We start from the raw sequence: 24224 nt of genomic DNA, 5'->3' as shown, positions 1-24224 counted from the left end.
GGGATGAAAAAGACACCGTCGATGTACTGTAATAATAAGCATCACAATTGATAGTGTCAACAATTTTGGCAAATATTCAGTAATTTCAACAACGACCAATGATGCGACAGCATGTTTCCAAATTTCAGTATCAAAGCTAAACCGCCCCTTCTCTACTTTGCAAGTATCATTGCAAATGTAGATAGATGACTGTGCAGTACGTCCATTCATTGTTAATTCTCGAACACATACATCATCAAAGTATACCAGACAGCGCTCTACATATTTCTAACACTTCGAGCGTAGTCCTTAATCCACGATGTATCCCTAGGTGGATGAGTGTCACAGAGCATTGCCACAGTCTTAGGATAAAATTAGAGACTGAAAGTCCCCCTCGCTCTGTCTTTGACCAGCCCGCCCTGCACCACCGTCAATGGTTAAATCTGCAGCTGACCAGAAGTAGACCATCACATTCTGCATCTCATGAATGAATGGAGCTTGCCGAATCCTCACCTGTCGAAGTGCACAAGATTTCTCGAGGGGGTGGCACGTATCGGTGTATAGTAGTAGATTTGAAATTGTTGTGATGTAATAGCAGACCGTTAAGAAGAGGAAGAAAGGGGCGATTTTTATGCATGACAGAGCTCCAGACGGATGGAGTTCGAAGCATTTCACGTAAATCAACTATGCTATCAATTTTAAAGTACTGTTCCAGTGTCTGGGATCAATACCAGGAGGGTATTGGTAAGAGACAACGTAAACACATGCACTCCTACGGCTACACAGTTCTGCACTTAAAACAGGCTATAATGTGAGATTGCTTGATTTCCCGACCTATCAGTCATGTGGAATGCAGCGCTGTTAATATTCCAATGTAGGAAATATATCTACATCCGATGACACACATCCTTCTTGCAGGTTCCTCTACGATAAATTATGGTAACAAATTGTAAAACGAAATTGGCTACTTCCTTAAAACAGTGGTTCGGTGTGATATGTGCACAATGTAGCTCTCCAGAGATATATAGCAACCACTGTTCACATCCGATCACAGTTCAGAAATTGTACTATGCTCGCATCAGCCCTATATAAAATGATCGTTAGTAACGGAGTATACCTCTGACAAGGAAACGGATAAACACGTAACAGTGGCGTCCAACATGTGAAATTACACTTCATGCCACCACTAACTCTGTAAACAGGACATCTGTCAAGCAGATGTGTCTCACGAACGCCTATTGCTAACTTAGAATCATCTTAGTTATGAAACTGAAGTCTCGATTTTATACCCAAGATGCAACAAGGAAATGGAGTACATCGCACAAATCTTCACTTGTTTAGAGGAATGTGTCGAAACAGGATGGTCACGTTTCATCACAATGAGGTGGAAGTCCCCTGATGATGGAGAGGTTTGCTGTTAATGATCGCAGGTAGACAGCGCTCTAAGTCAAATACAGAAAACGTGTTTCTATATGAGTAGAATGCAGGCTATGTCACATGACTGATGCATCTTGACAGCAGAAAAAATGGTCAAATGACCTGCGCGAATATCTCCTTCCCTCTCTAGAATGAATCATCTGTCTGAAAATACCTCGTTACAACTCCATCTCAATTGATCACCCCATCCAATCTCTGTTATCCTTTAAAGCAGATGCATGTAAGTTTAGAGGCAGATGGTTATCTGTTTTCCTGAAAAGCGTCAAATACAGCAGTCAACTCGTGTGTATCACTGGTACCTCAGTAAACATACAGTAGAATGCTGCCTCGACGGAAAAAGTAACTGTTTCCCTGCTTCCCTGCTTCCCTTCGCTTCCATGTCGACGTTTTCTCGGATTCCTCTTGCTGTCGCATACTGGTACCCATGTACAAGAACTGCTCTGTGCCAATCAGAAGACATGCAATTACGTCCTCAATTTCCCCACATCTCAGCGTATTTTGTCTCACTATGGAAAGTTCTGAGAAAGCAAGTGTTCAAAGGCAAGTTGAAGCAGACCATCCATCTCTGGCAGGGATGCCGTAACTCATCCACCACTGTGGCATTGGGACATACCCAGACTTGTAGCTGTAGGATACCGAAAATTCCCCCAATTTTCTCTTCGAATTCTGTTTGCGTAATTGTTCTGATTTCCCCCATCTGTGCTTAGACAGTGCTCTCTTAACAAACAACAAGAATGCTTTTATGATCAATGGTGTTTTCGCGAGCGTGCAGACACATGATGACGGCTTTTAGTGGTGAGAACGTTTAACGTTTCTGAGATGTATGTTGAGAGCAGGATGAACATCTCGCGGCCATTCGTCAGCCATGCTGGGTATGCATGCATGGCTAGATACAGCTTGCCTGTTCCATTAGGATCGCTAGGAACAATGCACCCTGTGCTATTCTGGAACAGATTTCCTGACCTGTGACGTCAGTGTCCACAGGTATCGCGTCAGTGACGGTAAACACACATGCTGCCTGCCCAGAGGCCTCTCGCATATGGGACTGGCATTAGCGCACCTTGGATTTCTGTGACGTCAGTATAACACTCGAAGAACTCTAACTGTATAACCGAAAATAGACGTGACTTTCACATGCTTGCTGTAGGCGGCAGCAGCGTGAGAGCGATGGCTCGTGTTGGCTTGTGTCTAGTGGTGGCTCATGGTGGCGTCGATGCACGCACTTCCTTGGAGCCTCCGATACATTGACGATAGCTCGAAAGTGTTTTTACGTGCAATAAGTGTTTCTGCACTACATTATTTCTGGGTGTTTAAGCATTGTGAGCGTATTGTCAGAGAGTTATATATGCATTATTTCAGTGATTTACGAGTAGTATGCAGGTATGTATGCTGTGTACTGTATCATTTCGGTAATTTACGACTTCTTTCCCTGTCTGCACATCAGTGTAGGACATTAAGTTGGTGATTTACGAGTGGCTTTCAGGTCTGTATGCTGTCTACTGCATTATTCTGACAATTTACAAGTTGATTTCGTGTCTGCACATCAGTGTACTGCTTTATTTACGAGTAGTTTGCATGTATGTGTGCTGTTTAGTGCATTATTTTAGTAATTTAGGAGTTGTTTTCGTGTCTGCAGAGCATTTAACATCTGTTATTTTGGTAATTTCCAGGTAGTTTGCAGATCTGTAGGCTGTGTGGTGTGACCACAAGCATGTCAGAGCGTGTGTTTCGTATCAGTGTAATAAATAAACTATGTGAAATCCGTCCCTAAATAAACTGCTTGAAAATAAATAAAGTACACTCCTTCCTCTCTCCAGCATCCCAGCACAGGCTGTCATTTTCCCGCCATTTTCCCCCAGGACCACCATCTTGGATTATGTCATGGGAGGGACGACAGTGCCCTCTGGTGGTGCCCTCTGGTGGCAGTACTGTGTACTAGGTCAGTCGGACTCCAGATCTCATGGTGGACACAATGGGTTGAGGCACTGCCTCTAATTGTTTAAATAAAGACATATGTCCATCGTATCCAGCACAGGCCGAGTCCTTTTCCCACCAATTCCTAGGAAGAGGTGCAGGTTACGTGGCTTAGTGGAGGTAGCCTACATGCCCCTTTTTTCCCACCATTGTCTTAGGTTAGTAGAGGTAGCTGTGGTGTGTTGCATTGTCCTTATGGAATTTCAGCTTCCCACCATTTTCTGGGGGAGGGGAGGTGTGGGGAGGGGGGAGGGGAGGGGACTAGGTTAGTGGAGGTAGCCCAATTGACCTATCTTCCCACCAAAATTTGAACTTCCCACCATGACGTCATTGCGACCTTTCCATACCTATCGCCGCCATCTTGGATCCGCCATGTTCAATAAATTTGGACACAATGGAGAGTGAGATGGTGTCTGCTTCGTCCCACTACTACTGCAGCTAAGTTATTATTAATAGTCGACACAAAGACACACATCATGCATTGTGAGGGGTTAAATAACATCTGTACAATTGAGTGACTTAATTAGGGAGTCTGTCAGACGAAGGTGAATAGTTCATTGCCAGATTACTTTGGCAACAAATTAATGGGGTGTCTCTGGAGTGCCAGCCGGTTTGGCCGAGCGGTTCTAGGCGCTTCAGTCTTACACGTTCAAGAAATCTTTCACGCAGCAGAATCGTACAAACATACCTTCGTTTGACCATATAACAGACTCCGTATGGACGACATAGTAATGAACAAGTTATTTGTTTCAGCTCCTTCAGTTGGTTCTCTACACAACTGAAGGAACTGAAACAAAGAAGTCACCAGTTATTCAAAGAGTACTCTACAACATTGGCCCCTTATCTAGCTTGCATTTGTCGAGAATCTTTGACCCAGTGCGAAGTTCCAAACGACTAGAAAAAAGCGCAGGTCACTCCTGTGTGTAAGAAGCGCAAGAAAACGGACTCGCAAAATTACAGATAAATATGCCTAACATCGGTTTGTTATGTCCACGAATCGGGATGGTTTTACAAGCCGTCGCTTTTCTCACATGGTATACTGCGAACTGTGGATGAAGGACAATAGGCAGATTCAATATTTCCTCGAAGATTTCTTAAGTTATAGAACCGAGTGTGTTGTCCGCGACGGCGAGTGTTCATCACAGACCAGGGTGTCATCAGGGACGTGTGACAGCACTGCCGGCATTCCCTGTATACTGAATGATTTGGTGCACAGCGTGGCCAGCAGTCTGCGGTTGTTTGCTGATGACACTGTGGTGTACGGTAAGGTGTCGAAGTTGAGTGACTGTCAGAAGATACAGGAAGACTTAGACAAAATTTCCAGTTGGTCTAATGAATGGCAGCTAGTTCTAAATTCAGAAAAGTCTAAGTTAATGCGGATGAGTGGGAAAGCAAACCCCTAATTTTGGGATACAGCACACAGCCACGTGGGTTAAGTACCTGGGCGTGTCGTTAAAAGCGATATTAAACGGAAGAAGCATGTGAGAACTGTGGTACAGACTTCGGTTTATTGGGAGAATTTTGGGCAAGTGTGATTCACCTGTAAAGGAGACCGCATATAGGATGTTCGTGTGAACTATTTTTGAGTACCGGTCGCGTGTTTGGTGGCCGTACCAGGTCGGATTAAAGGCAGACAGCGAAACAATTCAGGGGCGACTTGCTAGATCTGTTACTGATAGGTTGAACAACACGAAAATGTTACGTACATGGTTCGGGAACTAGGTGAGAATCCCTGGAGGAAAGGCGACGTTCTTTACGAGAAACACTACTGAGAAAATTTAGAGAAACGGCGATTGAAGCTACTGCAGAACGATTCTGTTAGCTCCTACATACACTGCGCGTAAGGACCAAGAGAAATTGGGGCTCATACGGAAGAGAATAAACAGTCGTTTTCCCGTCGTTCTATTTGCGAGTGGAACAGGATGGGAAATGATTAGTAGTGGTACAGGGTACCGTCCACTAAGCATCGTATGGTGGATTACGGAGTATCTATGTAGATTGAGATAGATGTAGAAATGCCATTTCGTTTAATATTCTGAGTACGATGAATTTGATGCCGTTGAAACTGTCGGTTTTTTTCACGTATGAAAGCAGTTTTATCTGCCGTACGATATTTCCCATTACTATACATTTCAAATATTTTCCACCGTCATACGGTCTTGCTGAAATAGTGAGATCGTTGAGAATTTCTTTGGATTTCACGCTGTGGTCACGCGCCTGCAAAGGCGAGGTTCAAAAGTGGCTCTGTGCACTAAGGGACTTAACTTCTGAGGTCATCAGTGCCCTAAAGCTTAGAACTACTTAAACCTAACTAACCTAAGGACATCACACACAGCCATGCCCGAGGCAGGATTCGAACCTGCGACCGTAGCAGCCGCGTGGTTCCGGACTGTAGCGCCCAGAACCGCTCGGCCACAGCGGCCGGCAAAGGAGCGGTGGCTGGACTCGCACGCACGCACAGCCCTCAACCCGCCGCCGCAGGCCCCAGCTGTCCGTTGTGACCACTCGGCAACACCGCGAGACGCTTTGTGACAGATGTGGATGGCGCTTCCAGCTCCCGTATGAAGAACCGAAGTGCGCCACACACTATTCCTTTCACATGCTTGGGTAACAGTGGGTGAGATTTGCGTTTGCAACTCATAGTGGTCATCCTGAATCCAAATAACTTCCGAAAGACTACCAGGTAGAATGCTAAAACCAGTTGCAAACTGGCTTGAAATCAGGATAAGGAAACTCGAAAGAGGAGGAGATAGCGGTAGACACTAGACAGCCTGTTCTCCATACTAATATTCCACTATCATACATTAATAAATCTAAGAAATTACTGCTACAGTGGTATCACAAACAGCGTATCTGAAGTTGTGGCCCTTTTTACTACGTTTAGCCAACACTTACATTTAGCTTCACTTTCCCACTCCCTTTTGTAGTTTTGAGTCATCCTTAATTTTTTCCAAGTTCTAGGTCACTATTTTCGCATTTAACCTTCACCAAAATATACTATTTCAAATATTTTCACACTACCTGTACGGCTGCAAAGAGATCTTACGAGTTCTAGTATGATAAAAAAAATTATTAGGTTAAATATATCTCAATTCTTTCAATTTAAATCTGTGTTTCATACTAGAATGTCGTGTTCCCAGTTTGGCACAGCTTTCCCACAGGAGACACGAAAGCGGTCGAAGACATCCGTCTTCTGGTCGGCTCCTGATCGTTGTCAGAAGGAGGCTAGTTTTTGATTACGCAAAGACTTCTATTATTTGGAAAAGAACAACCCGGATTTCTTTACGTAATCAGTATGAATTTTATAATTACCTAATGGACCTTTAACAACGAACAGTAAAAAAAATGCATTTGCAAATGAAATCATTAATAAATGGGGCTGCTATGAGTTGTATAGAAGACAAGAGGCGGCCTTCTGTACACGACCAGGATGCCGCAGTATTCTCTGCTGTAGTAAAGGCAGTTTGACATTTATAAAAATAATATGGCATGGTGGTTAAAAAAGTATAAAGGAAAAGAACAGAATAAGAAATTTGGTAAACACTAAATATATTCAAACAATGCTCACTAGCAAATTAGGGCTTATGTATAAACAGTATAACTTACATAAGTACTTTTCTAACTGTATGGTGCGATCAGATTTCAGCCTGACCTGTGCTGTCTCCTTGGTTTACGTTTTTGTCACAAATTACAGTCATTACTTTTCTCCTTCGTTAAAGACAATTCTTGCACTGTTCAACACCTTCATAACAATAACTTGCCGATTTACAGTTTCGAACATAAATTACTTTAATTTTATTAATTAATAATGTTGTCTGCACGCTGGCAAGACCGTTCACTTTTATAGCTTAAAAACGACCTTCTTTACGCTTTCACATTACAAGCAGAAGTACATTAAAATCTGAAATTCTACACACGTTTTTTACTGTCATCTTTAATTTAGATCAAAGCGGAACGTCAGTTCAGCTTCTGTTAAAATGTTTCTTTGACTGCGCAATCGATGTATTAGCGTCCGCGCTAGATGCGCATCTTTACAGTTATGTAAATTATACAAAACAAATGTCTTTCAAACAATATGTCTCATCTTATAAGTTGATCATTTAATATACGGATAGGTGAATGTCTTTCCAAGGGTACTCACAGCTTTCATACTACGGAAGTTCCAACAATATTACAGAGTCTTAACAGTGAAATGCAGTAAACTAGGAATTGTTGGCAGTATGCACCGCGATAACTCACTACACAGAGTAATTTCAATTTTGAAAGCCTCCAATCATGCCATTCCAGTAACTGAAGATAGGTGACACCGAGTGATACACCGTAGCGTCACCATTACTATGTAATGCTTTGACACCATACCTTTGCAAGCGTGTCAGTCATTGTTACCACCGTTTCTCGCAAAATTTTAGCTACGAAATTACAGATACCACGCCAAAAAGTTTAAAAGTTAAGAAAGAGGCCACTATACGCTATTTTGTCAACGTTATACTGTACACAAATTGTAGGTGGAGGGGGAGGAAGGAAAAGAGAGCAACCACTGCTGTCAGCTTCATCGGGACGTTACGCGGAATCTGTGAAGAGGTGCAGCGGATCGGGACTCGAACCCGGGATCTCTGACTGAGTAGGCAGGTGCACTGTACACTGTGCCGTCTCCGCAGACCACCCCGGCACGCCTCACGGCGGACCCACACACTCTCACCGAGCGCAGGCCCCGCCCACGTGCTCCGTGCTCGCTACTCTAAAGACCTCTCAGGAGGTCGGAGCAGGGAGCACGGAGCACGTGGCAGGGAGTGCGGTGCGGACAGGTGGCGCTCCGTGCGGGCGTGGCTAACGTACCTGCCCACTGAGCAGCAGATCCTGGGTTCGGATCCCAGTCCACAACACATTTTCACTCCTTGCCTCTGATTCGGCGTAATGTCCCGATGAAACTATCAGTAATTTCCTTCCCTTCCTTTCTCCTCCATCCCCCTCCATCTACAATTCACATACAACGTATCACAACTCCGGATTCCGCGTGTTATCTGGTCTTTTGGACGTTTGAAAGAACAGACACCACATGGTAACATATTTTGTTAATATTACATGGAAATAAAAGGCAAACATTTTACTTCCACAATGAGATTTTCACTCTGCAGCGGAGTGTGCGCTGATATGAAACTTCCTGGCAGATTAAAACTGTGTGCCGGACCGAGACTGCAACTCGGGACCTTTGCCTTTCGCGGACAAGTGCTCTACCAACTGAGCTACCCAAGCACGACTCATCCCCAGGCTGTGGCTAAGCCATGTCTCCGCAATATCCTTTCTTTCAGGAGTGCTAGTTCTGCAAGGTCTGCAGGAGAGCTTCTGTAATGTTTGGAAAGTAGGAGACGAGGTACTGGCAGAAGTAAATTGCTGTCAGGACGGGGCGTGAGTTGTGCTTGGGTAGCTCAGTTGGTAGAGCACTTGCCCGCGAAAGGCAAAGGTCCCGAGTTCGAGTCTCGGTCCGATACACAGTTTTAATCTGCCACCAAGTTTCATTTTACTTCCAGTTGACACTATAATGCCGCGCGGGGTTAGCCGAGCGGTCTATGGCGCTGCTGTCATGGACTGTGCGGCTGGTCCCTGGCGGAGGTTCGAGTCTTCCCTCGGGCATGGGTGTGTGTATGTTTGTCCATAGGAAAAAAATGGTTCAAATGGCTCTGAGCACTATGGGACTTAACAGCTGTGGTCATCAGTCCCCTAGAACTTAGAACTACTTAAACCTAACTAACCTGAGGACGTCACACACATCCATGCCCGAGGCAGGATTCGAACCTGCGACCGTAGCAGTCGCACGGTTCCAGACTGCGCGCCTAGAATCGCGAGACCACCGCGGCCGGCTATCATTAGGATAATTTAGGTTAATTAGTGTGTGAGCTTAGGGACTGATTACCTTAGCAGTTAAGTCCCATAAGATTTCACACACATTTGAACTTTTTTTTGACACTATAATGAGTCGTTACACAATGCTACAAAAATCTGTTTAGCTTCTAACAGTCAGTCATAGGACGGGTTATTGTGGTCCATGCATATATGATTAACAGATGGTTTAAATAACATCAGTGCGAGGAATGCATTTAGAGCAGCTTGACTCCGGTCTTGGAGATGATACGAGGACAGACGTAGGTAAGGGATTCACGAAAAGGACCTAAAAAACTTAACTAGTATGCCAAGAAATAAAGCGTTACTTAAATGGTATGCCAACATTCGCCAAAATGAAAATTACTTTGAAGGAATAGACACGAAATTAGAATTAAAAAAAAAAACAGGAGATTTTCTATTTTGCTTGTTGTTAGTCGTAGAGCATTAGATTTTTTTAAAAAGCAAGAATCCTCCTCGAAAACAGTAGATCTAACAACATTGGCTTCGCACAGTACGAAATTAACTCCGGTACTCGCTATGGTTGGCTAACTGCTATCGGTCGGCAGGTTACGTGGCGTATGGCTGCCCCACCGCATCCACAACACACCCGGCGCGGCGGTCAAGGCGGCTACACTCTTGCAAGTGCAGGCACCTGCATACAGCGAGTAGCAGTTAGCGCGATTTTGTAACTCCACAGCTTCATGGGACCGCGCAAATTGCGATGTGACGCGACTGGGACGCGACACGCGCCTGCGCCAGGTCGCGTGGCGTTGTGGTTGAGGCACAGTTTCTCGCGCCGAGCGTCGCGCGTGCCTCGCTAGCACCGTGGGAAATTTGAGGCGGAGAGCGGAAAAGCAGCCCGGCCATATGCTCATATCGGAACGACGCGTATGAGCCGTGGTAGTATTGCCCATACCATAAATATTGCCTTACTATACAAGGTGGTCCATTGATAGTGACCGGGCCAAATATCTCACGAAATAACCATCAAACGAAATTAACGATTAACGGATGAATGTTCTTGTGCCCATCTATCTTGGTATCTCAGAACCGCTTGTGCTATTGATCTGTAAATGTAATTATTTCATGTACTCCGTATGCACAGTTGCAACAATAAACCTTGAGTCACCTCGAAACCTCTCCAAAGGGTGTACTAATTTTTTTCCGGCAGTGTATTAAATATACACACAGTAAAAATGGTCAGCATGATCATTATAACTTACGAGGCTGAAGAACTGATATGAGTATAACAATACTAGTATAAATCGATACTTGCGTTAACAAGCCAAGTTTTCCAGGCAGGCAGCTAGAACGCACAGCTCAGGCCTTTGCGGTATGGAAAGAGTGACGGAATAGGAAAAACTGTAAGCAGCCAGTAGTGGGACACAAATCTGGCAGTACCTATAGCGCGAGATACTGAGAGAAAATTAAGTACGGCAGGCAACCAGTAATGGGGAACAGATTATGAAAGTAGAGATGATTTAATTATGTAGGTAGCCAGTGCTGAAATACGTTAGTTTATTGCGTAAGTGTCGAGATGAAGTGACACCTTTAGCAAAAAGGTTGTTTGGTGGGTGAAGCAATTCCACCATAAGGAATGACCAAGAGGTGAACTCGTTAATACCGAAGTAAGAATATAATACTGAATTTTTCACGGCAGGTGTACTGCAATATATCAGCTGAAATATTAATTATCATGAGCCAGTGTAATAATGACAAGAACATAAAGACGTGCAAATATGGTGTGAAGCAAGCCAATGAAACATCACATTGTATTTGCCAGCTTTGTGACGAGAAACGAGGGTAGAAGGAGACACACTTATAGCACTGTAGCATGTATGAAGAACAGGAAGACTAAGATATTTGAATGCAAATAACGAGAGGTTAGGAGTAAGTACCAAATAATCATTGTTGGCAGTGCAAAAAACGAACTCTTTCAGACTTGAGGCAGGATGTCTCCATTCCACAGACATTCACATATACACGGTGTCCCATTTATCTTTGTTTTTTACAAAGATAGAACAGCGGTGTGACTTTTTTAAATGGCACCCTGTATTTCTTATTCGGTAATTCATTTCTTCTCCTAAAGACCTATTCAAAAATGTATCACAGTGTACCATTCACTCAAACACAGCGTTATTAATTTCATAATACAACACTGACTTTGAGCCCGGGATCACAAACTCGTCCACTTGCTGGAGTTGTCAGAAAACAAATGAAAACAAAGTAAAAACATAACACAAAATTGACTTGACTCTGCTGTACCATTGCCCAGGAGTAGAACATTCGAAGGTGCTCAAAGTGGTGACCCTGGACACCGATACACTGGTGCACTCGTTGAATAAAAGAATTATTTACTGCTTCCAGTGTTGCCTGCTGAAGAGAATTACAAGCAAGTACGATACGTTCCTGCATGTCCTCAGGAGTTGTTGGAATATCGCGATAGACAACGTCTTTAATGCATCCCCCAAAGAAAACAGTCCAGAGGATTTAAATCGTGAGGCCTAGCAGACCAAGTAACTTTTCCTCCTCGACCAATCCATGTGGCAGGATACCTTCGGTTCAGAACGCGACTCTCACGAAATGCATTATGTGCTGGACATCCATCGTGTTAATACCACATAGCTGGCCGAAGTGGCCGTGCGGTTAAAGGCGCTGCAGTCTGGAACCGCAAAACCGCTACGGTCGCAGGTCCGAATCCTGCCTCGGGCATGGATGTTTGTGATGTCCTTAGGTTAGTTAGGTTTAACTAGTTCTAAGTTCTAGGGGACTAATGACCTCAGCAGTTGAGTCCCATAGTGCTCAGAGCCATTTGAACCATTTTTTTGAATACCACATAAGCATTCTGGTTCTTAGCGGGACTTCATCCAAAAGAGGAGGAATAATTCGTCTGAGGAAGTTGGCATACGCTGTGCCGCTTAGATTACCATTGATGAAATAAGGGCTAAAATTGTAGTAACAAGCATCTCACACCAGACGTTAACTCTCCATTGACGTTGATATTCCACCTGTCCAAGCCATCGTGTGTTGTCGCTGGACCAATAACGCATGTTCCTTGTATTTACTTGTCCTTTGTTTGAGAAGGAACATTCATCGCTTAATAGAACATTGGAGAAGAAGTTCAGGTTGGCGAGGATTTGCTGCTGTGCCCACTGACAGAATTGTACACGATTCTGGAAGTCATTCCCATGCAATTCTTGATGTAGGTATGCATGGTAAGGATGGAACCGGTGAGGTGTAAGAATACGATGTACACTGGTCTTAGGAATGCCAATCTCGTGTTTAAGCTGTCGTGTGTTCACATGTGGATTCATAGCAACGGAAGTGAGAACAGTAATTTCGGCAGCTTCCGTCTGTGCCTACGACAACTGCGTTGTCGAGGGCTGAAACTTCCCGTTTCCTGAAGCGTCGCAACAAGACGAGAAAGCATCCGTCGGGAAGGTTGGTTCTGGTCAGGATATCGCTCTCTGTACAGTTCCGCTGCCTGCGTAGCATTTCGCCTGCCTTTAACAACAACAACAACAACAATAAAAGAAACGTTATGTAGATGTAGTTTGTAGGAAGAACAGCCTTTACTGTATGCCTACTCTACACAACAGTATTTAAAAGGACTAAACTACTGTACTAAATGAACCGTACCTAAGAAAACAGAATTGCAGTTACTGTTCTGCCAACATACATTCCCCGTAGATGGGTAGCGTCTCCACCTTCCCTTCGTTGGTGTACATTCTACTCATACAACTTTTCAACTAACGACGGTTGACGGAATGACGGATGTGCGTCCTACTTGTGTTTACACTTGTCCTCTGTCAACGTCAGCACGTGGATGTGTTCCATTACCCTGAGTACCTGCACTTACGTGCTGGGAGCGTCAACGTCAGTGTCGTGTTGTGTAATTAATAACGTTGTGTTTCAGTGAATGGTACACTGTGATACATTTTTGAACAGGTCTTTAGGAGAGGAAATGAATTACCGAATATGAAATACAGGATGTCATTTAAAAAAATCATGCCGCTGTTTATATCTTTGCAAAAAAACAAAGCTACAACAAAGGCAATCATGCTGAGTGATGTCCTCCTGACGTCTAAAGAACATTTGCTTGAAACATTTAGTAATTTGCATCTGGACAAACAGTAACTTAGGGTGGTCAAGATAAACGGGACACCCTGTATATAAAAGGCAATGTCCGATTGACAGACTCACACACCTTTAATCGCCCAGCTCAAACCACTAAGGACAGAAACTTGAAATTTGGAGTGGGCGTTGATTTTATTCTGTAGGCCTCGTTTAGGAAGTGATTTTTCAAAATTCCACTCCTAAGTGGGTGATGTAAGCAACGAATGGTTTTTTCAATATTCGCTACTGTTATCGCAATGTTGAAGCTAGACCTACGAAAATTAGTATTTGGTTGTTAGGTCAGAAATAAACACTTGCTTCAGCATTTTTGTAAATTTAACTCCTATGTGAAATTGTAGGCAAAGGGTTTTCTTTAAATAAATTTTTAAAAGAATTACTAAGGTATTTTTAAAGCTACACATATGAAAATTTGTATTTGACTTCTAGCTTACAAAGAAAGGAATACGCGTTTCAGTATTTTTGGAAAATAGACCCCTAAGGGGTCAAATTGGGGATGAAATGTTTTATGAAACTATTTCATTATGAAAACATTTGAAAGCTAAATGAATAAAAATTTTAATTTGGCTTTTCGGTTGGAAATGAAAAAAATATGTGTTTCACTGTTTTTGGAAATTCAACACTTAAGAGAGTGAAATAGGGCAAGATTGATTCTCTGACTCAACATCGCCCAGCGCAAACCACCTAAGGATGGAATCTTGAAATTTGAAGAGCGTGTTGACCTTATATCGTAGGCATCCTTTAAGGAAAGATCGTGCGAAATCCCACTTCTGAGGGGGTGAAATAGGGGATGAAAGATTGTGTTACCATATGTTATTCTTAAGACAGTTTTGAAGCTAGAACTACGAAATTAGGTCTTTGGTTTCTCAATCGCGTTTCAGTGTTTTCCCACGAGCGGGGTAAAATAGATGGTGAAAACCTTTTTGAAAAATCAGCGCTGCTAGGGAACTACTAATGCATTTTTAAAGATAGATGTATGAGAATTGGTATTTGGTTTTCCACTTCGAAATAAAAAACTACTTGTTTCAGTGTTTTTGGAAATTCTGCCCCTAAGGGTGTGACATAAGAGATGACAAAATTTTACGAAATTATTTCATTATGGAAGCATTTTCAAAGCTACACCTATGAAAAGTTTAATTAGGCTTTCTGTTAGAAATACATAATACGTGTTTCATTGTTTTCGGAAATTCAACCCCCAAGGGGATGAGACAGGGGTGAAAATTTTTAAGAAAATCGTTTCGTTGTATTAAAAAAATTTTGAGGTTAAATCTGTGATAACATATTTAACTTCTCGGTTAAATGTAAAGAAAAGTGTGCTAGGGGGTGAAAGTTTCTATGGACATATCACAAGAACACAAAAGGCACGATCTTTAGACTCCAGCTACCATAATCGCTTCTCGGCCAGAAGTAAATTCGGAAAAGATCATGCTTCTATGGTCTTAATTAGCGTGAAAAGTTTAGAATGTGTTACAATTTATGAAAAATATAAAAATTAGATTAAAGAAAAAAATATGTGCAGACCTTGCAGTCTATGCGAGCTAAGCAGCAGGCGATAAATTAGTGTAAGAGTAATGCATTGTATGCATGGTGTTGCAGCGAGTGCAACAAAAGAGAGGTTAATATTATATGTAAACACGTAAATGTAAATTGGCAATAAGTAACATACTTGAAGTTGGCCTTTAGCAGGCGGCACACCCAACAACCTTCAGCTAAGTGGATCCTAGCCCAGCCTACACGGTCGGGGCGTAAAATATACTGGTCAGTTGTGCTCCCACTGAAAGAATTTCGGCCCTCATTCACCAGCACCTCCAACCAGTTACCCATAATCTAGCCTCCCACGTCAAAGATATAAACCACTTCCTTCACTGGCTCTCCGCCAACCCCAAACCTTTACCTTCTGAATCCCTAATCATCACTATTGACGCCACCTCCCTACAAACTAACATCCCTCGTGCCCATGGTCTTACTGCTGTTGACACAACCTTTCCCAATGTCCTTCAGACCCAATACTACACCTTACTGACTTTATCCTAAATTACAGCTACTTCTTCTGTGAAGGGAAGATACACATACAAATTCATGGCACAGCAATGAGCATCTGCATAGCACCTTTCCATGCCAACCTCTTTAGGGGCCATGTGGAAGAGCACTCTCAGCCTATTTCAGGTTCATTGATGATATCTTCATGATCTGGACTCAGGGCTGAGACACCCTATCTTCGTTCCTAACAACCTCAAGACCTTCTCTTCCATCCATTTCATCTGGTCCTACTCTATCCAGCGTTTCACCTTCCTAGACATTGACCTCATGCTCTCTGAAGGCTACATCCACACTTCTGTAGACATTAAACCCACCAACCACCAACAGTACCTGATTTTTAACTCCGTCCCTTTCACACCAAAAAATCCCTCCCACATAGTGTGGCAACCTGGGAATGCCTGGGATGGCATATCTGCAGTGACAAGCACTCCCTTGTCCAGTACGCTGAGGGTCACCCGAAGGCCTTCACAGACAGGCACTATCCTTCAGCCCTAGTCCACAAACAGACCTCCTGTGCCATTTCCCCTCACACCCACAATCCTCCTACAACCCCAAAGAACCAGCCACAAGGGAGTGTCCCCTACATCACTCACTACCACACCAGGGCCGAACAATTGAACCACATCCTTCGACAGTGCTTTGATTGCCTATCATCATGCGTTGAAATGAGTGATATCCTACCCAAGAGACTTCCAACCCCTCCTAAAGTAGTATTCTGTCGCCCAGCCAACTTCCACAACATCCTCAACATGCTAGTCCATCGGCATGCCACTCCCAATACCAACCCCATGCCACAAGTATCATACATCTGTGAAAGATCCAGTTGCAAGACCTGCCCAATCCACCCACCCAGCAGGTTTATTTCACCCCATTAGGGGTCAGGCCACCAGTAAAAGTAGCCATGTGATTTATTAGCTCTGCTGCAATCATTGCACAACTACCAACTAGCTGTCCATCAGACTGAATGGAGAAACTGTGACCAAGAGTAAAGTAGACCACACTTTGGCACAAATGCAGTTGAACATAACATGCTCGACTTCAGTGGCTGCTTCAGTACTCAAGGCATGTGGATCCTCCCCTCCATCACTAGCTTTTCTGTGCTGTGCAGATGGGAGTTATCCTTACAACACATTCTCCACTCTCAAAATTATCACAGCCTCAACCTACAGTAACACACTGTCCCCACACCCTCCACCCTACAGTTTCCACCACTCTGTTCTTCTGTCATCTCCTGCTCATTCTCCCCACTCCTCTCCTTTTTCACTCATTCCCCCTCCCCATCTCCCTGCCCAACAACCTCCTGAAGCTCCATCTGTTGGGATTGTAGTCCCTGCACACTCCCCCAGACAGAGTTTGTCTCTCTCCCACTCATACACTACTATCCCTTCCCCTTCACACCCCCTCCCAAATGCTGCTTTCGTCCTACGTGATAGCTGCATCCCCACCTGAGGTGCCCGAGTTGGTGGTCGTGTGTGCATGAGGTGTGCCTGCTTGTGTGTACGAAAAGTGTGTGTTTCTCTTTTGTTGATGAAGGCTGTGGCTGAAAGCTTTATGTGAGAGTTTTTTAACTGTGCCGTCTGCAAGTTGAAGTGCCTTGTTTACGGTAAGTAGTAATGTATCTTTTCCTTCATTGTTAATGAATATGTATTTGCTTTACAGGATTAGAATGCATTATTTCTAACTAATTAACAAAAAGTAACTGCTTCCACTTCTGTCAACCCGGTTTCGCGAAGCATAAACACTGCAAAGCACCGAGCAATGTATGCAACGTTGATATGTTAAATTATGTTTAATAAAGTGGTTACGAATGACAAACGTTAACGGAGACAGCAAAGTACCGAGTTGAGAATGTTGCGTTCTCACGATTAACATTCAGATATTAGGGTAGCAATCACTAAAGATCCGTCACACTGTTGGAGGAGCTTCAAATAATAAAACTAAGTATAATCTAATTCTTTACAGACGAATGGAAAAACTGGTAGAAGCCGGCCTCGGGGAAGATCAGTTTGGATTCTGTAGAAATACTGGAACACGTGAGGCAATACCGTCCCTACGACTTATCTTAGAAGCCAGATTAAGGAAAGGCAAACCTACGTTTCTAGCATTTGTAGACTTAGAGAAAGCTTTTGGCATGTTGACTGGAATACTCTCTTCCAAATTCTAAAGGTGGCAGGGGTAAAATACAGGGAAGGAAAGGCTATTTACAATTTGTACAGAAACCAGATGGGAGTTATAAGAGTCGAAGGACATGAAAGGGAAGCAGTGGTTGGGAAGGGAGTGAGACAGTGTTGTAGCCTCTTCCCGATGTTATTCAATCTGTATATTGAGCAAGCAGTAAAGGAAACAAAAGAAAAATTCGGAGTAGGTATTAAAATTCATGGAGAAGAAGTAAAAACTTTGAGGTTTGCCGATGACGTTGTAATTCTGTCAGAGACAGCAAAGGACTTGGAAGAGCAGTTGAACGGAATGGACAGTGTCTTGAAAGGAGGGTATAAGATGAACATCAACAAAAGCAAAACGAGGATAATGGAATGTAGTCGAATTAAGTCGGGTGATGCTGAGGGAATTAGATTAGGAAATGAGACACTTAAACTAGTAAAGGAGTTTTGCTATTTGGGGAGCACAATAACTGATGATGATCGAAGTAGAGAAGATATAAAATGTAGACTGGCAATGGCAAGGAAAGCGTTTCTGAAGAAGAGAAATTTGTTAACATCGAGAATAGATGCAAGTGTCAGGAAGTCGTTTCTGAAAGTATTTGTATGGAGTGTAGCCATGTATGGAAGTGAAACGTGGACGATAAATAATTTGGACAAGAAGAGAATAAAAGATTTCGAAGTGTGGTGCTACAGAAGAATGCTGAAGATTAGATGGGTAGATCATATAACTAATGAGGAGGTATTGAATATTACGCAACGGAAACGGAAACGCACATCTGAGTATTAGTAATTTACACAACTCTGACTGTTCACTACGCACTGGCGATACCACATTTTCTTTCTTATTTAACGGCTTTGATCAACACGTGGTTTCATTGTGACCGTTGGTCACTTCCGAAGATTACTACGATCCCCTTAATATTACCTGCCTGACATTTAATTCTCCCCACAAAAGGTCCTTAAATAGAGAAATTATTATTCCAAACTACTCTTAAGTATTTCACATGCATTCCATGTCTCCACTCTTTTGTCTTTACGGAGCACACCTAAGACAGGTCTTACCAACACTAGATCCAGCGGCAGAGTGCCGAAAACATGGCTGTTCTTCAGGTCAGCTCGCACCTCCGTCGAGGTGGGGCCGCACCATGTTACCGTATTGGTCAGCCACATTTCAGGCGCTCAAAGCTCAGGTAAATTTCATCTCTTTGGTTGCACCAAAGGTGACCAAAGGACCGTCTCAAAGATGATCATATACTGCACATTCACTATCTGTGGTTTGCAGACGACCATACATTCATTCATTTCGCAGATCTCACCAAATTGGATGTAGGGATTTATTTTGTGGGAGTGCACATGTGATCAATTAAATAAATAAATTGTCATTCTTTCCTACACTGGTATCCGGCTTCGGTGAATTAAGTGAAATTGAGTTATTATTACAAAAAGTATGTTGTTCTGACAAGAATAACGAAGAATGTCGTACCTATTTTCAATGTCGGTCGGTACTGTTCCCTTTTAACGACACCGCTATGACGTGGAGGTTGGCGCGCGGCAACACGGCGTCAGAAGCTTGCAGGTGGCTGAGCTAGGCCCAGCACAATGTTGCCTAGTAGAACGGAATTTCCGCGGCTGTGGTTGGCTGAAGTGAGGGACGCAGGAGCACTCTCGTCTGGCAGCTCGCAGGTCTGCGCTGTTCGCAGCAGCTCGCTAGTGGCAGGCAGCAGGCGGAAGACGCGGACGGATCGCTGGTGGAGCACGTCCACTGTTCATGACTGCATAGTCTCTGGTAACTCGAGTAATTTAGGATATCCGCCAGATGTCAGCACCAGAGCCCACGGCCACCGGCCGCTTCCACTGCAGCGAGGGGTCACCTCTGCACGTGCGAGGCTCCTGACGTTCAGGAAAACTGCCAGGTGTGGCGGACTTGCAGATTTCCAATGACAATCTCACCTGCACGGCAACTCTGCTACAGTTAGCGGACGAGGCACTTGTTGCCAGCGCGAGAATAGTGTTGCATGTGGCTTTAAAGATACGTGAAATACTATTGCAACTCTATACTTACGTCCAAACTGGTCTCAGTCTTTTCCCTAAACTGTGAACACATGAAATGTCTGACCCTAAGATGGTTTCTCTAACTCACGGACTTTTTTTGCCTATACACGACTTCATGAGGTGAAAACTGTTCTTCCACGAAGTTTGATGTTATATGGTGTTATCACATACAGCAGCAAGGTATTCAAATCAGAGTGTTGGCTGTTTCATAACGACTAAAAGTTCTGCCTGTCGTCCTATGTACACTGTTGGATGTAGTGTGCTTGTTCGCGGCCTTTGGATGTCTGTCACAGGTAAGCCCTGGAAGAACGCGTTCAACGTCCTATCCCCTACCTTGCTCACGAAACATTGTTTAGAATACCGCTGTTCCCTAGCTAACAAGTATTAATACTCCACCTCGTAATTTTTTCTACAAATTCATCTGCTATTCACTGATGCGACGTAGTACCTTAATTCACCTGTTCTCGGTAAACATTACTACATTACAAGGCACACACAACATTACATACATTCCTGAAATTTTAAGCACACCATAACGCCCCATGACCAATTTCGTATGCCATAGCATCCTTTGTCAGTCTCAGCTGAGTTACAATCAGTAGGTAACTCTCTCTTTCCAAGCATTAATCCCGACTGGCGGGGTCGGCTTTGTAAATACTGATTTGGCATGGTGAATTTTTAAGGAGTGGCCGGATGCCCTTCCTGCCGCCACCCCATACCCCCCAGGATGGAAATAGTGTACCCCAGCTGTCTACATCTACTGTAAACAGTGAAATAGTGCGAATGTGGTTCAAATGTCTGCGAGTCGAGTAACTGAGGCGGGACATGGGGACCTCAGCCCAGTATTCACCTAGTTACATGTGGAAAACCGCCTAAAAACCACATCCAGGCTGGCCAGCACACTGGCCCACCGTCGTTAATCCGCCAGACGGATTCGATCCGGGGCTGGCGCGCCTACCCGAGTCCAGGAAGCAGAGCGTTAGCGCTATCCGCTACCCTTGGGGGTAATTAGTTGCTGGCTGTGGACCCGTGTACCCAAACTCGCCATTCTTTGTTCGTTTTCCAAGAAGTCGAACAAGTATTCATCGGATTTGCCAAAAAAGAGATAATCAGATCAGCAGCATTGAAGTTAATGATCAGTAACCAACCCCTAAGTCGAATCCGACATTCCTTACGTTCATTTCAAGGATTCCATAAGTAGTTTAGGATTTCTGCCAGATGTCAGCACCAGAGCACTACGTGTAAGTTACTCAACAGCAAGTTAGAAAGGAGTCGCCACGGAGAGAATAAAATCAAACATTACGGGTTGCTTCGAAGAAAACGGTTTACTGACAAACAGCCAACCTGGGTTCAGAAAACATCGCTCTCACGAAACCCCACTAGCTCTTTATTCTCACGAAGTAATGAGTGCTATCGACAGGAGAAATTAAATCATTCCATATTTTTAGATTTCCAGCATGCTTTTGACACAGTTATTTACAAGTGACTTCTAATCAAACTGCGTGCCTATGGATATCGCCTCAGATGTGTCACTGGATTCGTGACTTCATGACAGAAAGGTCACACTTCGTAATAGTTGATGGAAAGTGATCAAGTAAAACACAAGTGGTATATAGCGTTCCCCAAGGAAGCGTTACAGGCCCTCTGCTGTTCTTCAAATACATAAACAATTTGGGAGACAATCTGAGCAGATTGTTTGCAGATGATGCTGTGATTTACCGTGTTATAAAGTCATCACATGATCAAAACGAGTTGCAGAACTATTTAGGGAAGATTCCTGTATGGTGCGAAAAGTGGCAATGGGTCTAAGTAATTAAATTGTCAAGTCATCCAAATGAGTACTAAAAGGAAGCCGCTAGATTTCGGTTATAGGATAAAAAGCACAGATCTAAAGACTCTAAATTCAACTAAGTATTTGCGGCTTACAACTACAAATAACGTAAACTGGAAAGATCAGATAGATAACGCTGCGGGTGATGCACACCGAAGACAGCTATTTATTGGCAGAACAATGAGAAAGGGCAACAGGTCTACCAAAGAGATTGCCCAGACTACACTTGTCCGCTGTCTCCAGGAGTAGACTATATTGGTGTACGGTGTGGGATCCACGTCAGACAGAACTGAAGCAGGACACCGAAAAACTTCAAACAAGAGCAGCTCGTTTTGTTTAATCGTGAAATAGCGGAGATAGTGCCACGGACATGATACAAGAATGTCGACGGCAGTCGTTAAAGTTGGGACAGGATCCTCCCATCAAATTTGACTCGTCAGCGTTCTGCTCAGAGTGTGAAAATATTTTTCTGGAGGCCATCTGCACAGGGAGGAATGATCGTAGAAGAATTAGAGCTGTCACTGAAAGATTTAAGTGTTCGCTGTACCCGTGTACCGTTCGAGAGTGAGACGGTAGGGAAACAGCCTGGCGGTACTTCGATAAACCCTCTGCCAGGCACTTAATTGTGAATTACAAAGTACTCATGTAGATGTAGATGTAGACAAACATTGTAAGCTTATCTTTTATCTACGTATTGTTTACAACAAACAATGAAATACGGAAATAGGGAGAAACAACGACGCACGCTAGCTGGACAAGTGGAATTGGAGGATGGGGAAAACGTCATCAATATTTATAGCGAAGCAGACACGCCCCAAAGTACGATAATGGAAGAAACTGTAGTAAATGAAAAGTCTGTGTGTCACGAGTTACTGGCAGCACTGACTGTATCGATGCACGCTGATCAGCCGGAACACTGTGCCCAACGAGCTGCTATCGATATAGACCCGTCCAGGCCATGGCGGCGTCTCCTGACTGCTAGTCAGACACGAGCGCGGACCGCGTAGCATCGGCGAGCGTGCTGTCCGTGTGTAGAATGCGGAAAGCGCGCCGAGAACAGACTGTGATGTTCCGGAGGCTCGGAACGAGCATTTCGGAAACTGCACGACTTGCCGGGTGTTCGTGGAGTGCTGTCGCGAGCGTCTTCAACACGTGGAGAAACTGAGGTGAAACCACGTCCAGACTTCGTGGGGTTTCGTGACCAACCCTCATCAAAGATTTCGGACGTCATAGGCTGCGCAGACTGGTGAAACAGGACAGGCGGCGAACTGTGGACGAACTTACGATGTCGTCCGTCAGTCATACGACCACACCGCCGCCTGAGAGACCGATCCGCCGGATGCGATTCTCTCGATAAACAGAACAGAAGAACGGCTGTGCTAGCCTAAGAGTGCACAGCCAGTCGCAGTACTTATGCTCGCCGCGAGGCGCCGCTAGGCCACTTCATGTGTAGCAGGAGAGTAGTGCAGTTGTGCCAGTCTACACAGTTCGGAGCCACGCTCAGTGGTCAGCCAGCGAAGATGTTAGTCATCGTCTGCAGCTCAGTCACTGCTGCATTCAAGTCTTTGTAGCCCAGTTGAAAAGTTCCGTAATAGTACTACAGTAAATTCAACAGCACTAAGTTGGCAGTTATACACAATTCTACGTTATGTCATGTCGACTGCCAGGTTAGTCTTGAAAGTCGCCGGATTCGACATTCAAGGTTACGAGAGATTAATTCGTCACTGCAAGATTTGTGATTTGTAAATTATGTCATTCTACAGACGCTTATCCCCCCCACGAACCATGGACCTTGCCGTTGGTGGGGAGGCTTGCGTGCCTCAGCGATACAGATGGCCGTACCGTAGGTGCAAACACAACGGAGGGGTATCTGTTGAGAGGCCAGACAAACATGTGGTTCCTGAAGAGGGGCAGCAGCCTTTTCAGTAGTTGCAGGGGCAACAATCTGGATGATTGACTGATCTGGCCTTGTAACATTAACCAAAACGGCCTTGCTGTGCTGGTACTGCGAACGGCTGAAAGCAAGGGGAAACTACAGCCGTAATTTTTCCCGAGGACATGCAGCTTTACTGTATGATTAAATGATGATGGCGTCTTCTTGGGTAAAATATTCCGGAGGTAAAATAGTCCCCCATTCGGATCTCCGGGCGGGGACTACGCAAAAGGACGTCGTTATCAGGAGAAAGAAAACTGGTATTCTACGGATCGGAGCGTGGAATGTCAGATCCCTTAACCGGGCACGTAGGTTAGAAAATTTAAAAAGGGAAATGTATAGGTTAAAGTTAGATATAGTGGGAATTAGTGAAGTTCGGTGGCACGAGGAACAAGACTTTTGGTCAGGTGATTACAGGGTTATAAATACAAAATCAAATAGGGGTAATGCAGGAGTAGGTTTAATAATGAATAAAAAAATAGGAGTGCGGGTTAACTACTACAAACAGCATAGTGAACGCATTATTGTGGCAAAGATAGACACAAAGCCCATGCCTACTACAGTAGTACAAGTTTATATGCCAACTAGCTCTGCAGATGATGAAGAAATAGATGAAATGTATGACGAGATAAAAGAAATTATTCAGGTAGTGAAGGGGGACGAAAATTTAATAGTCATGGGTGACCGGAATTCGTCAGTAGGAAAAGGGATAGAAGGAAACATAGTAGGTGAATATGGATTGGGGGGAAGAAATGAAAGAGGAAGCCGCCTTGTAGAATTTTGCACAGAGCATAACTTAATCATA

The 24224-nt window shown here is 44.0% G+C and overlaps 1 protein-coding gene and 1 non-coding gene across 3 annotated transcripts in view; one reads left to right on the top strand and one right to left on the bottom strand.

Moving 5' to 3' along the window:
* LOC124803052 overlaps window positions 1-24224 on the bottom strand; it is a 594138-nt gene that overhangs the window by 198179 nt on the left and 371735 nt on the right. The window lies entirely within an intron of this gene.
* Window positions 8806-8880, top strand: Trnas-cga. The gene has a single exon. It is a non-coding gene; the product is annotated as a tRNA-Ser (tRNA).

Source organism: Schistocerca piceifrons, chromosome 6 (genome assembly GCF_021461385.2).
Source record: "Schistocerca piceifrons isolate TAMUIC-IGC-003096 chromosome 6, iqSchPice1.1, whole genome shotgun sequence".
NCBI lineage: Eukaryota > Metazoa > Arthropoda > Insecta > Orthoptera > Acrididae > Schistocerca > Schistocerca piceifrons.
This window is presented reverse-complemented; position numbering and strand designations above follow the sequence as displayed.